The following is a 14,940-nucleotide window of genomic DNA, read 5'->3' as shown; positions in this document are numbered from 1 at the left end:
ACAATGGGCAGGAATAAAAGTATTCCCAGGACAAAAAGGACTAACATGATCCAGCTATATATGCCATTTTTGAAGCTTGACCAAAATAGAAATACTGACCTCAGGTCATGAGTAATTTTATCTGCAGTATCTACCACATCAATGCTCAGCAGATCAGCATTCTTGAAATTCATAAGCTTCCTATGTATTGTTAAAACATCCAGAGAGGTGTTAGAATTATGTCAAATATACTGCAAGTGTCATTAAACTTCTTCCTAATTATAATGACTACCACTGTAAATTGTAGAACTAACACAAATCCAATGGTATTTGGTATGACACTCAAGATGGTTCTTTATCCTTAAATTCTGAACCTCCTTCTAGTAATTTGAATAGGATAAGAATAGGCATTTGGAAGAAATAAATCCATTCTTATCTCCTTGTGCAAAGCACAAGTCCAAGTGGATCAAGGACCTCAACATAAAACCAGATACACTAAATCTGATCGAAGAGAAAGGGAGGAAGTGGCTCAAACACATGGGCATAGGAGAAGTTTTCTTGAACAGAACACCAATAGCTTATACTCTAAAAGAAACAATTGACAAATGAGACCTAATAAAATTGAAAAGCGTCTGTAAGTCAAGGAACACTGTCAATAGGACAAAACAGAAACCCACTTATTGGGAAAAGATCTTTACCAATTTTATATCTGATAGTGGGCTAATATCCAACATATACAAAAAACTCAAGAAGTTAGACTCCAGAGGACCAAATAACCCTGTTAACAATGGAGCACAGAGCTAAACAAATAATTCTCAACTGAGGAATCTTGAATGGCTGAGAAGCATTTAATGAAATGTTCAACACCCTTAGTCATAAGGGAAATGCAAATCAAAATGACCCTGAGATTCCAACTAACAACAATCAGAATAGCTAAGATCAAAAAACACCAGAGACAGCAAATGCTGGTGAATATATGGAGAAGGAGGAACACTCCTCTATTTTTGGTGGAACTGCAAGCTGTTAAAGTCATGTTAGAAATCAATCTGCCAGTTCTTAAGAAAATTGGAAATAGTGCTACCTGAAGACCCAGCTATATCACTACTGGGCGTATATCCAAAAGATGCTCCAATATATAAAAAGGACACATCCTCCACTATATTTTTAGCAGCCTTATTTATAAGAGCCAGAAACTGAAAACAATTCATAGGTCCCTCAACAAAAGAAAGAAAACAGAAAATGTAGTACATTTACACAATGGAGTATGACTCAGCTATTAAAAACAACTTCATGAAATTCTCAGACAAATGGATGGAACTTAAAGATATCATCCTGAGTCAAGTATCTCATGCACAAAAGAACACACATGGTATGTACTCACCGACAAGTGGATATTAGCACAAAAGCTCACAATGATACAATTCATAGACCATATGGAGCTTAAGATGAAGGAAGACGAGGGTGTGGATGCTTCTGTCCTGCACTGAGGGGGGAACAGGATGAACTTGGGAGGTAGAAGGAGGGGAGACCTGGGAGGGAGAGAGGATTGGGAGAAAATAAGGAGAACAGTATCAGGTACTAGAGGAGATGGGAGAGAAGTACAGAGCATCAGGAAATCAAATAAAAATATGTAGCAGTGGCCAATGAGGAACTGGGGATAACCACTGTAGGGTCCCAAATACCAGGGAAGCAAGAGGCTCCCAGGACACAGTGTGTATGACTTTAGTTGAAATGCACAGTGAAGTGGAGATAGAACCTGTAGAGAACATGTATTTACCTCCAATAAATAGATAAGGCCTCCAGTAGAGGGATGGAGGCACCCACTCATCTCAAAGTTTTAAACCCAAAAATGTTCCTGTCCAAAGGAAAGGAGGGGACAAAACAATGGAGCACAGACTGAAGGAAGAGTCATTCAGGGACCACCCCACCTGGGGATCCATCCTATCTTCAGACACCAAATACCCTGAGACTGTTGCTGTTGCCAAGAGGTACATGCTGACAGGAACCTGGGATAGGTGATCCTTGGGAGGTTCTGCCTTCAGTTGACCAATGCAGATGTGGATGCTTGGAAACTAACCACCAAACTGAGCTTGGAATCTCAATGTGGGTGCTGGCAGAAGGATTGGAGGATCAGAGAGGGATTGCAACCTCATATGAAGAATGATGTTGGCTGGCCAGATAACCCAGTGCTCACAGGGACTATACAACTAACCAAGGAGTATACAGGGAGGGATCCATGGCTCCAGATACGTATATAGTAGAGGATGGCCTTGTTTGACATCACTGGGTGGGGAGGTCTTGGTACTGTGGAGATTTGATGCTCCAGTATATGGGGATGCTGGAGCAGTTGGGCAGGAAAGGTGGGTGGGGGAGCACTCTTATAGAGGCAATGGGGAGGGGGAGAGGGCATATATGGGAGGGGGTTGGAGGGGTACCTGGAAAGTAGGATATCATTTCAGATGTAAATGAATGAATGATTAATTAAAAAATGATCAGCATATAAAGCAACTGATCATTTATCTAAAGCCTCAAGTCAATCTATAATTCTTGACAGGAATATTGTATTAACTCTGCATCATCTGTGGAACCCACTAGCATTTTCTTCTCTAAGGAAATAATCAGTAAGTTGAATCATCCATCTCCAAATCACACATGTTTTGTACCGTAAAACTACAAACACCCCAGACCATCAGTACAGGCGTGGAAGGACTGCTGTTCTTCGGATTGTGTTTTTGTATGTTTTTGTTTTTGTTTTGTTTTGTTTGTTTGTTTTTCCTGATTAAGAAACAATGTTGCTTCTGGAGATTTCTTCCTGTTTCTCTTGTTTCCATGATACATCCTTCAATCCTAAATCTATATTTGGATCTGAACATAGAAGGGGTTTTAGAGTATCCGTTGACAGTAGAGTACTCTGAAAAACCTTTCCTCTCTCCCATTGCCATCTCCATCTCCTTTCACAGATCCATACAATCAAGAGCAAGGTAGCTGAGTGAGCTTGAATGGTTTTATAGCCCACAGTCATGACTTAAATCCAAGGGTGTTTTGTTGGAGTATGTGAAATCAGTCAATTTTCTTTGTTCATCATCTGCCTCCATCTTGCTTTCTCACTATACTTTACCCACCAGAAAGAATGTAGACTACACATGGACTAAGAATTTCCTGATAGGACATATGTTTCCTTTTCTGTGTCCTGAGTTCCCATAGAACAGAAAACAACTACTTGACTGCTGTATACTTTACATGAGGATACTCACCAAGATGGAAGTAACAATGATATTTGGCTGCCATCTTGAATAATGATGTCATAAGGAAGTCATATGCCATGTGGCTTCACTACATTCTTTGTTAATGCTACCATGAGGTAAAATTTAAAATGTCCCACCAAGTCCAATTGAATACCTATACCATATTTATATTTGATAAATAACAAAATATCATGTTTCCAAAGTGATAACAGAAATACTTCAGATATCAAGATAATACTTAGGCCTGAATTTTCAATAGGCCTTAACAAAACTATAATGGCATTTAATCTTGCTAAATACATACACTTAAACATGAATCAATAATATGTGATTACTTTTAAAATGGTCAATATGACTCCTTAGCAATTGAAGAATTTTCAAACTTTTGAAAATTATGTTTAGCAGGGCAATGGTGGCACACGCCTTTAATCACAGCCCTTGGGAGGAAGAGGCAGGCAGATTTCTGAGTTCGAGGCCAGCCTGGTCTACAGAATGAGTTCCAGGACAGCCAGGGCTACACAGAGAAACCCTGTCTTGAAAAACAAACAAACAAAAAAAGAAAATTATGTTTAATCATATAAAATATTATCTAAACACCAATTTTGCACAACTTATTCTCTTTGTGATATATGTATAAAGCTTATTATCACAGATAGAAAATAAGTTCTTGGCTTTCTTCAGGCTACAGTGTCTATCAACAGATGAGGTAAAACAGTCTATCTCCTTAAATACTCAGGAAAAATATAGTTCTATTTAACAACTATAGAATACCATGTCTATATTAAAATATTTTCAAAGCTAGAATGTGTCTTTCAGTACACAAAACATACAGCTCCCTTAATTAAATGGGATGTAGTATCTTTTGGCATCAAACTCACAAATTTGAGACATTGTTCAAAAATTCAACATAGTATTTTTGGCCTTAACCTGATTTCTATTTCAAAGCCCAGTCACTTCTTTTTTTATACAGCAGGCTCGATTAACAAATAGCTGATTTAAGTAACCTTTTTTGAAGGGTTCATCCTGTGGGTCATCCCATGAAAAAATTAAATTTCATTATACTAAATATAACTCATGTAAACAATTATGCTAAAATATTTTCTATAGCTTTACCTCTTAATGTAACAGAGGTGGAAGAATGGCTGATTATGAAGTCATGATGATTAGTTCAAGTGTCTCAAGTGTTTCCAGCAAACTTCCTGCCTTACAACAATAATAAAAATCATCAGTCATCCAACACAGAGCACAAAACCATGCCAATGGTTATTCAGATGCTATTCTTGCCTATTCTCTTCAAATAATAAAAGGAGAACCTCTTCAATTATGCTCTTAACTACTCTCTCAATAAAATTATGGAAGTTCTAACAATCTGATTTTTGTGTGTAGCAGATGCTACCACATTCTCATAACATACTCCTACAATGAATGCTATCATCACATGGCTGTATTATGTTCAGAGTCTTTGTTATCTCTTTAGTTTTATATTGATTCCTTAGAAAGCCCTTCTATAAGGCACACTGATTTCTACCCTATCTAGTTCAACCTCTGATCAGATCAAAAAGTTAAAAGAGATGCATTGCATAAATCTCTAAAATAATTTCCAATGATCTCTGGAAGGGTCCTAATGGGTCAACCCCTTCACCATTCCTCTTGCAGTCAATGAAACAGAGGAACACATATGAGAAAAGAAGACTGGCAATCAACAAATGGGGAGATGACAAGAATGGATTATGTTCAAAATAAACACAAGCTGTTAACAGGCATTTTAAATGTTTTCAAAGTCCATAATCATAAGGTAAATAAAAACCTGAAACATTTAAGAAGTGAATGTGTTTAGTGTTTAGGTCAGAACGATACTTGTTCAATATACACAGATATATTTCTATAAAACAATGATGAGCAAAATTACATTTGTGGATCTCTTAATTCTACCTGAATCACATCATTTCAAGTAAAAATAAAAGAACACACGCTACTTTAGCAACTCTGTTAAAATAAAAGATGAAAGTGTAGTCAAATTAATGTGTCTTTAAGCCATTGATATTTCAAAAATAAAACCCCTCAAATTTGCCTAGTGTTTAAATTATTAGTGATGGGACATTGAGTTGAATTGGCGTAATTATTTCTGTAATTTCCATTTCAAATCTCAATACATGGATCCTAAAGCTATGGAAAAATTTCCATGGAATGAAATGAATCTCACGTTCTTCACAAACAACCCTTACTAGTCACTTTCCTTCATCAGAGTCCAAATTATTTACCAATTTATGTGTTGCTATCTTCTAATCCTATAGGTGTTAATCTGCTTTTAAAAACTCAATGGCCAGTATCAATATCAATGTGTCTTTCTAGACATATATGAATCAATTTGCAAAACCTTCAAAACTAGAATCAAATGCCAGAAACAGGACAATATTAGAACCTACAATACTAATAAAAATTAAAAAATGTGAGTCCATTGTAATATGAAATGTGAAAGCATTGTAATAAAAGAAGTACCAACTTGCCACACTAACCCCTGTAGAATCTGTGTGACAAGTTCCTCAGACCGAGGCAAAAACTTCAAAAGAAGGCTGCCTCCTGGAACTGGTTGTGGAATTCTTGGCCAGAACAAAATATTGAGCCATAGTTCTCATGGCAATTTATCTGTTTTCTTTTCTTCTATTTCTTTTCTTATTTATGAAATATTCCTGATAGCCTGGGCTAAGATTTTAAATGAGAAAAATGGAAAAGGAACCATCTCTTGAGATGAGGTCAATAGCCATGACCTTATTGCCAGGAAAACAAGTGCTTCATTTTATAAATCATTTACAAATTATGTAATAGTATTACTCTTATGTAATAGTGTTATGCTAGATAGAAAGTTTCCTAGCAATAAAATTTCACATGGCTACACATGTGTCATCAGAAGTGGGCATATTATATGTTTGGTATATGTTAAACCTTAAATATAAAGAATTAAAATAGTTTAAATTTACACCTTGAAGATTCACAAAAAATCAGGTACTAGATGTTAAAAAATATTGACCATAAAAATTTATTAACCTGCTCTTGGAAATATGCCACTAACCTTGCATGATGTTTGTGCTTTACTGTACAAAATGACAATGATGATATATATCAGTGATTGCTTCATTGAACACTTCTTCTCAGAGATGTAATACTTGTTTCTTTATGTATAGAAACCCTTGCTTGAGAGCTGCAAAGTACACTCAGATTCAATCTGCCCCTGTGTTTGTTTCTGTTTGTTACCACTGAATACTTACCCACCTAGCCTTTGAGGACCATCATTCCAGGGACCCTCATATCTGACAGGATGGTCCACGGATCCAACTCCAAATTCACAAAATACTCCTCTTAAATAAGGAGCAGCTAGCACAAGAAATCTAAGTCATATTAAAACCACATATGTGACTTCATAGTTACTTAAGTCATATGTATTATTTCTCACAAAAGAACTAAACTTAGAAAATTGCCCAAAAAAACTTGTCAACTTTTTTTCAATGTTCTTGTTGCAGAGAAAAGCATGAAATATTTCACCACTATTTGTTAAATGTTAGGCAGAGCAAGAGAGGTTCACAATATCAACTATATAAATAACATAAGAATAAACTCTTCCTCTTTCCTTGAGAGAAGAAAGTAGGTGAACAGGAAGACATCCATGAAAAGAAGTTAGATTTCTACAAGAGAGGAAAGCCTCAATGAAAAGTAAAGTTTACACTGATATGTATCCAAACTTACTTGAGGGCAATGAAAACTGAATTCCAAAAATGCATTATTTTTTAAAACTACTTTGTGTATTATGCTGGTTTAACTTCAGAATCAATCTCTGTGTGGAAAACCAAATAACTAAAACTAGGAACAACCTCAGTGATCACCATACTCCCATCACTTTAATGATTAAGCTTTTCCTTAGATTTGCAGGGAAAATAAAGGAAATAGCACACAAGAAAGGAGTCTGCAGGAGCCAGAATATAAGAATTCAAGATATCATTATAAATTAGGAGTGTCTGCCACAGTAAAAGGATAGAGCTCATGGATCTCAACGTATCTATCATTTATATACATTGCTTGTTTCTTTGGGAACCATATGTAATATTGATAGTGAGTGAAGTAATCACTCTAATTAGATATATTGACAAGCTTCTTGTACTCTATGGAGAAATCTAGAAAATTTTCTTCTCTGAATCTCTCATATGGAACCCTAAATTGAAATTTTTAAAAAGGAGCTTCAAAATATATTTGAAGATTTTTTTGCTTCAGGTTGCATAATTTCATCTAGAAGAACAGAGAACAAGTCTCTAGGGTGACACCTCTTGAGTAGACTTTTGTACCGTAACAGTTACATGCAACAATCTCCTGGGATTATGCAATGTCTTTTGAGAGTGGATGCCATGTAGAGAAGAGGTGAAAAGGAAACATGATGAAAATAGCCAAGCCAGAGTGGCCATATGAAAAACACTAGTCATCCTGTTCTCCAAAATTGATTATTGCCTATGCCATTCTAACTTGCCAATGGCCTAGAGGAGTCTTAAGCCCCTTCCTATATGAACCACACATGTCTCCAAACCAGTATTTCTTCAATATTTCCACATATTCTAAAAAAGTTTTTGTTTCACTCCTTGGAAATTGATAGGCAGAATTAATGAATGCCAAATCAATATTTTAATGTCAATGCTTAGATTATTTTTCCATTATATCCTAAATTCTGACTTACTGTGCTAATGTGTATTTTTCCCAATGGTGAATCATTGATTCAGTATAAAATCCTGAGTCATCTACATAGCCATAGAAATAGCTTTACCCTCTATTCATGCTTTGCTTCAGATGGGAAGTATTGAATAAGGCTCTTCCATTTTTCAAAAAATCATAACAGCTCGTATAGTCCACAAACCACTTGGTAGTTCAGAATACCTAAATGAAGTTAATCTGAAGAGTGGAAACTGCTGTAGTTGCACATTTAAATTTTGAATGGTTTTACATGCACATGTATGCTTAAAAGCTCAGTCATGGCTTTACATGCGTTTTATTCTGTAAAGAAAGCATTTTTTTTTTTACTTATTAACATAACCTAAGTGAAAAGGGGGAATACAGAAGATAGCTCCTAACTCGAGTATTGCCACAGACACAAAATTCACATCTGTTGTATAGACAGGAGCTAATTCTAAAACAACAACCAAGGCATTTACTGACTGTCACAGAGACCTGCACATCATTACCTTGAGGTAGGTTATAAAAGACTCCAGATGTGATTCTTCATAAAGGCTACAACAAACCTCAAAGCCCTGAAATCTGCTACTCTTGATTGAAAATTGATTGTTTTCTAATGTCATCTCTGTGTAATTGGTCATTATTGTTGCACCTCATGTGGTAAGTAAGTCATGTCAAAGTAAAGTTCAGAGCACAGGTAGGACCAAGAAAACCTTGAGCTTGAAATTTTTGTTCAAGAATTGAGGAAGAACATATTTCTTAAGTTTTAAAACATTCAGTTTTGGTTCTTTGTTGTATCATTACCAGAACAAGGCAACACTCTATAAATGGGAGGGCTGTTGCAAATAGTTTTCAGCAAACAGTTTCCTGAGTAACTCAGAATGAGCCTTATAATTCTTCTATATGACTGAAATACTTTTAATTCTCATTTCCTGTTTTGGTGTTTGATACTTGGGTATTGATATTAGCACTAAAGATTCAGATTTCATCCAGTGTTCTCTCACTGATTATTGCCTATGACAACTTAACTTTACAGTAGTATGGAGTGATTTTAAAACAATTTTAAATGTATTATACAGGTCTGCATCCCAATATTCCATCCATATCTCACTTCTGAGAAACTGATAGGCTGAATTTTTGAATTCCAATTCAATAGTTTAATATCAATGTTTACATTGGGTTTCTCATTTGCATTATGAACTCAGATCTATTGTATTACTTTGTCTTTTCTTCAGTGCTTGTCCATTTATTCAATATAAAATTCTGATCATTCCCCACATCCATAGAACGAGCTTCACTATTCATTCATGCTTTATTTTGAACATGAAGATTTAATGAAATCCCCCCAAACCAAAGAAGCTCATAATATCCACACACCATGTTGTAGTTCACAATTTTTTAGATGAAGTTAACCTGAAGAGGACAAAGTGCTGTGAATGTAAATTTAAGTTTTAAAGGATTTCATATGAATATGTTTGCCCAATTGCTCAGCTCTAACCTCACAAGATTAAGCGATGTGATTGAAAGCCTTTCTACTACTTGTTTACATAATCTGTGACCAAAGTGAGTATATCATGGTTCTTCTAATCCTAGCCCTGCTGCTTTCCTGAACTACACAGCTCTTGTGTATAGAGGCAGGAGGTTTTCCCTTATGAAGATAAATGAAACATTTACTGATCATAACAATGATCTGCACTTCCTTTACCTGCTGGAGAATTATAAGCGGCTGTAGACTTGTGTCCTCCTGACAGCTCTTGTGTTAAGACTTACTATAATATATAAAGGCTGTGAATGTATCTTTCATTTAGGAACTTAATAACCAAAGGCAAGGTAGAAACCATGGGTCAGAATTTAAATATTTAATACAATATGTGAAACCTCAACATCTGGCAAAAACTCACTTTAAAATATTAGAGATTCCCAAATGGAAAATGCATGCTATCCCTTTAAGATTAGGAAGCAGAGAGAATTGTTTTTTTTTTAAACAGAGCTATGCCCTGCTGGTTCAGGACAAAAACAAAATACATGTTAAATTTACACACATAATTCTTGGGTTCATGGTATAAACTAGGACATCACTGTTCCCCCCATGCCAAGCTGGGAAGCACACTGGGCAGAGAGCTCATACTCCAGCCTGAGGTCTTCCCAAGTGAAATGAGGCAGGTAGCTCAGAGGGCAGAGAGCAAGGCAGAATGCCTCCCATAATGAAAAAAGAATAGAGAATAAATGAAAATGTAAGAAGTCAATGCTATCAGATGTGACACGTAGGTCAGCCTGAGAATAGGCTCATAGAGTAAATAGAAGGGAATTTAATTAAAGTTACATAGAAAAGAATATCAAATCAATTTATGTAAAAAGAAAGAATATACAATGTAAAAAGAAAGAATACACACACACACACAGAGATATTAATCCTCATAGAATGGAGAAAATGCTTTAAATGTTTTAAGTACGCATGGATGGATAAATAAATCTAGGCCTTTGATCTCAATGTGTAGGAAACAAAGGCATGAACACTGATTTCTTGTGAGTCTGAAGCTAAACTAATCTACAGACAAATCTGGGTCAGCTCTAGTTACACAAAGAAACCTTATTTTAATAAATAATAATAACTGTTTTAATTATTTTAAATTGTTTTAATTATCAAAATCAAAGTGGCTATAAGTTCAGTGGTTATAATGATATTACAAATCCTCTCTTAGAGAGGTCACACTAGAGCAGGCCTAAAGAAAAAAGAGGCTTCCAAATTGAGTCAATCTATACATTTGATGACTTCAGATTGCTGGACCAAGGACATGCTATTATGAGAGAGAGAGAGAGGCTCTGTATTGGTGTTGAAAACAAAGAAAAAGGGTGTTAGACTCCGTTCAAAATAATATTGATCAGCTATGATACAGGAAGACCCCCCCTGAAGATTTTGGCTGCTTCCAGAAAGGAAAAATATCAAGAAAGCCAAACAGGACAGGTACCATGATTTGCTGAACCCTCTACATAGGAACAGCCCTGAAACTGGCTGAGATAAAAAAATGTCTCTAGTCAAAACTTCACCTATATACAGCCTATAAATCTTGTTGGCTACAGAATCCTCAACATTCATCATGCCATCCTTTCATGTGGCATTAATGAAGAATTATTATAATTATGTTAATAATCAAACTAACTCATAAGAAAAAAAAATGTCTTTCACCTGTTCAAACAAGGAGCACAAATTCATCCTTTCCTGATCTATGCACCTTGTACATTCCATACGAATATCTTTATAGAAATCAATATTGGTTGTAACGTTCATATATTACAGCATGAAACACCAAGATGAGAGCTCTGACAAGATTCACCCTTGGGTATATTGAAATGACTTGCTATTCCAGTTCCCTGCCTGATCCTATCCCAACTAATGCTGTTTTCATAGACTTGCTTCCAGAACAGCATCAGGAATGGCTGCTAATCTACAATGACCTCAGTCCATCCAGCCTTTAAGATGATTCTAGTCAAGACTTCAGTTAAGTCGTGAAGCTTACAGCATACTGAAAATGAACAACAAATGCTACAGCTAACTTTCTTAAGACTAACCTAATTTTCTAATTTTTGCCCCTCTTCCACCAAAAGGGTATTTATTCATCCCAATTCAACAGGAAAAAATCATAGAAAATTGTCTTCCCAATCTTTTAAATTGGGGTGAATGGTTTTGGTCACTTTATGAATTATATATATGTTGTCATTTTAAGAGATAATTTACAAATAATTACAGTTTTGGACAGGGAAGGAACTAAATAGAGAGCTTAAACTCAAGGATTTCTATCTTTACTTTCTTCTTCTCTATTCTTTCTTTTTAGGTAAGGAAAGGGGGTTGGAAAGAAAAAAGGGAGATATAGTAATATTATAAGAAATTAGACAAATAAGGATGGATTATTAAATTTACTCTTAAATCATTTTATAGGAATAATCTTACATTGGTAGAAATATTCATATTTTATGCAGAATTGAAGTGATATTTTCTTTCATTTGTGCAGAATTTATACATTGATACAACTTTAATGTTTGCATTGGTATAAATCTTTGTATATTGATACAAAAATTAAAATTAATTTTGTTACTCTCAGATAGGGATTATGCCTATGAAAATCATTTAAGAAGACAAGGCTCAGACCCATTCTTTTAATAGCTGCTATTGCAAACTGTTTACAATGATTATAGCAATGCAAGTTAATAGTCAGATAGGAAAATTTGTGGTCATATTAGATTCTAACTTAGTTAACTACAATATAGTGTTTTCAAGGTTATTCAAATAGTAAATGGCTAAAAATAAACAATGTTTAACACTTCTATTATGCTATACATAGGCAGATAGTCTTCAAAAGCATCAGAGATCCACAGAATATAGCATTTAAAATAATTTTATTGTTAAAAGATCCTTTGAGGTACATGCCCCTTCCTTTCCAGTCTCCACCTCAGACCCTGCAGCTGCTGCAATGTTGATGTCTAAGAAGAATTGGACTGCCATCTTCAAACTCCCTTTTAAGAAAGGAATGATGGTTGCCAAAACAGATGTCCACATGTCCAAACACTCAGAGCTGGGAGACAAGAATGTGCCCAACCTTCATGTAATGAAGGCCATGCAGTCTCTCAAGTCTCAAGGGTATATGACAGTATAGTTTGTTTGGAGACATTTCTACTGGTAGCTTACAAATGAGGGCATCCACTATCTCTGAGATTACCTACACCTACCTATGGATATCATGCCTGCCACCCTGTGCCACAGCCATCCAGAGACTGGCAGGCCTTGGCCCAAAGGTCCAGAGGGTGAGCAGCCTGAAAGAGTCACAAAAGGGGAGGCACACAGAGACACTTAGTGAAGAACACAGTGCTATGGCCCCTGGAGCTGACAAGAAAGCTGAGGCTGGAGAAGGCTCAGCAAACAATTTCCAGTTTAGAGGTGACTTTGTTCGTGGACATGGTCAGCCACCTTGAATAAACTTTTAAAAAAAGATCCTTTGATAATGAGACATATCTACTCCTGGCAGTAGCCCCATTTCACTTCAAAGATGATGATGAGCATCAACACCTTGATCTGGAGTTGCTTTAATTGTGGCAGACTAACCATGGGACAAGACATGTCCTAATTTCATCTGCAGACAGAATGCTGTCCAAAAATGAGGAAAGAATGCAGGATAGTCAACTGCTAAACTCTGCCAATACAGGGTAAGCTAGATCTTAATAATTCTTGCTTCAATTAAAGTCTGTCACATGTTATGGGCCAGAAGACTGAAGGTAGATGCTCTAACCTTATAAGTAATATTAGTGGCTCACCAGGGAGTTGGCTGTCTCTGTCAACTGTTTAAATTTTGGAAGCCACATTCCTGCATATTCAAAAATTATTATACTCAAAAGATTCTTATAAAAAATTCTTATACTCAAAAACGATTCTTAAATCTCTGATGGTGTTGAAGGCTAGGTAGTTACAGTCTCACAACTGAACTTAGTTTTAGCATTAAAGAAGAAGTTTTATATTCAAAAGGATGGTTTTTAGGTGGTAATACAAATTAAAATCAAGCATGATTGAGGTACAGAATTATAAGCTCATTCAGTAAGATAAATGGTAGAATACTTTATCTTAATTGCCAAATATGATGGACTGGACATTATAAGTGTATATTGTGCTTTATAATTTGCATAATTGTTATTATTGTGTTCAATTAATATCTGAGAGAAAAGAGCCCTTTTAATTTAATCATTTATTTATTTATTTATTTATTTATCTGTTTGTTTTTTAAATTTGCATTCCAGATTTTATTCTCAACCAGGTCTACCCTCTGACTGTTCCACATCCCATACCTCCTTCCCAATCCCCTGCCTCCGTGAGGCAACCAACCACCCCCTACCCCACCAGAACTCTAAACTCCCTGAAGCCTCCAGTCCCTTGAGGGTTAGTTACATCTTCTCTGACTGAATCCAGACCAGGCAGTCCTCTGCTATATATGTGTTGGAGGCTTCATATCAACTGGTGTATGCTGTCTTGTTTGTGGTCCTGTGTTTGAGAGATCTTAGGGGACCAAGTTACTTGAGACAGCTGGTCCTCCTACAGGGTCACTGCTGGGAATGATTAGCTGACACGTGGGCATGGGCCTGGGTTCTTGAATTTTGTTGGTTCCACGCATCCAAAGAGACTGGAGCGTGGGAGTCTTGACTGAGTTCACTCCCCGCACGGCACTGGGTGGGTGCTATGGGGCCCGGCACAGCAGAAGGAAGTCTCACCCAGTCTGAAGTTCTGCGGGGGTGCAGAGCTTTTGGATTGGGGATCCCCAGGCCAGGAGCTGGACAGGGACTGACTAGTCTCAAGCCCTTGGGCTCTCAGACGCTGCTGAGAGGCCACAGAAGGATCTAGACTGGGGGCATGTGGGCACACAATTGGCAGCCCACAACCGAGAGAAATGAGGCCCAGGCAGCACCCATGGGAGAGATTCAGTTACTGTACTCGCTTAGCAGACTTGGCAGTCCGGCTAGCTTGCTTGAAGATGTGGGTCCCTGTGGCTGGAACACACAGAGGTCCTCCAGGTGGGAAGTTAGGTATGGCGGCTGCAGTTACAATGGGTTATTAAAGGCCTTCTCTGCGTTTCCCCACAGTGGGCCCCAGAGAGATGAGAAGTCCATGGTTCTGAAAGGGTTCATTTTCATGGTGGATGTAGATGGATATTGCAGTACCCCTCTGAAGCTCAGGGCAGACCTGGCCTTGATTAGTATGTAAATCTCTCTAGGGCCTGAGGCCTGTAGTCATGCCCTCTACCTGTGCTCTTTGGGAGGGGATGCATTGCCTACATGACCAAACAGTGCAAGTCAATAGAGACCTTAGACCGTGTGTTAGGAGCCTGGATTCTGGGAGCATGGCAAAATGGATGCCCATCCCTTGCAGGGTTTCTGGGCTACTTCCAGCCAGCACTCTTCCAAAAACCAAGACCCCTTTCACGGCCTGACATGTCACCCTCCTCCTCAGCTTCTTCCAGCTTTTCCC

The 14,940-nt window shown here is 37.0% G+C and overlaps 1 pseudogene; it reads left to right on the top strand.

Annotated features, from left to right (window-relative positions):
* Window positions 1–12,403: 12,403 nt before the first annotated feature.
* LOC114637295 lies at window positions 12,404–12,902 on the top strand (annotated as a pseudogene).
* Window positions 12,903–14,940: the final 2,038 nt, after the last annotated feature.

The sequence above is a fragment of the Grammomys surdaster genome, unplaced genomic scaffold, assembly GCF_004785775.1.
Source record: "Grammomys surdaster isolate TR1022 unplaced genomic scaffold, NIH_TR_1.0 125243, whole genome shotgun sequence".
NCBI lineage: Eukaryota > Metazoa > Chordata > Mammalia > Rodentia > Muridae > Grammomys > Grammomys surdaster.
Note: the sequence above shows the minus strand (reverse complement) of the source record. Positions and strands in the feature narration are given on the sequence as shown.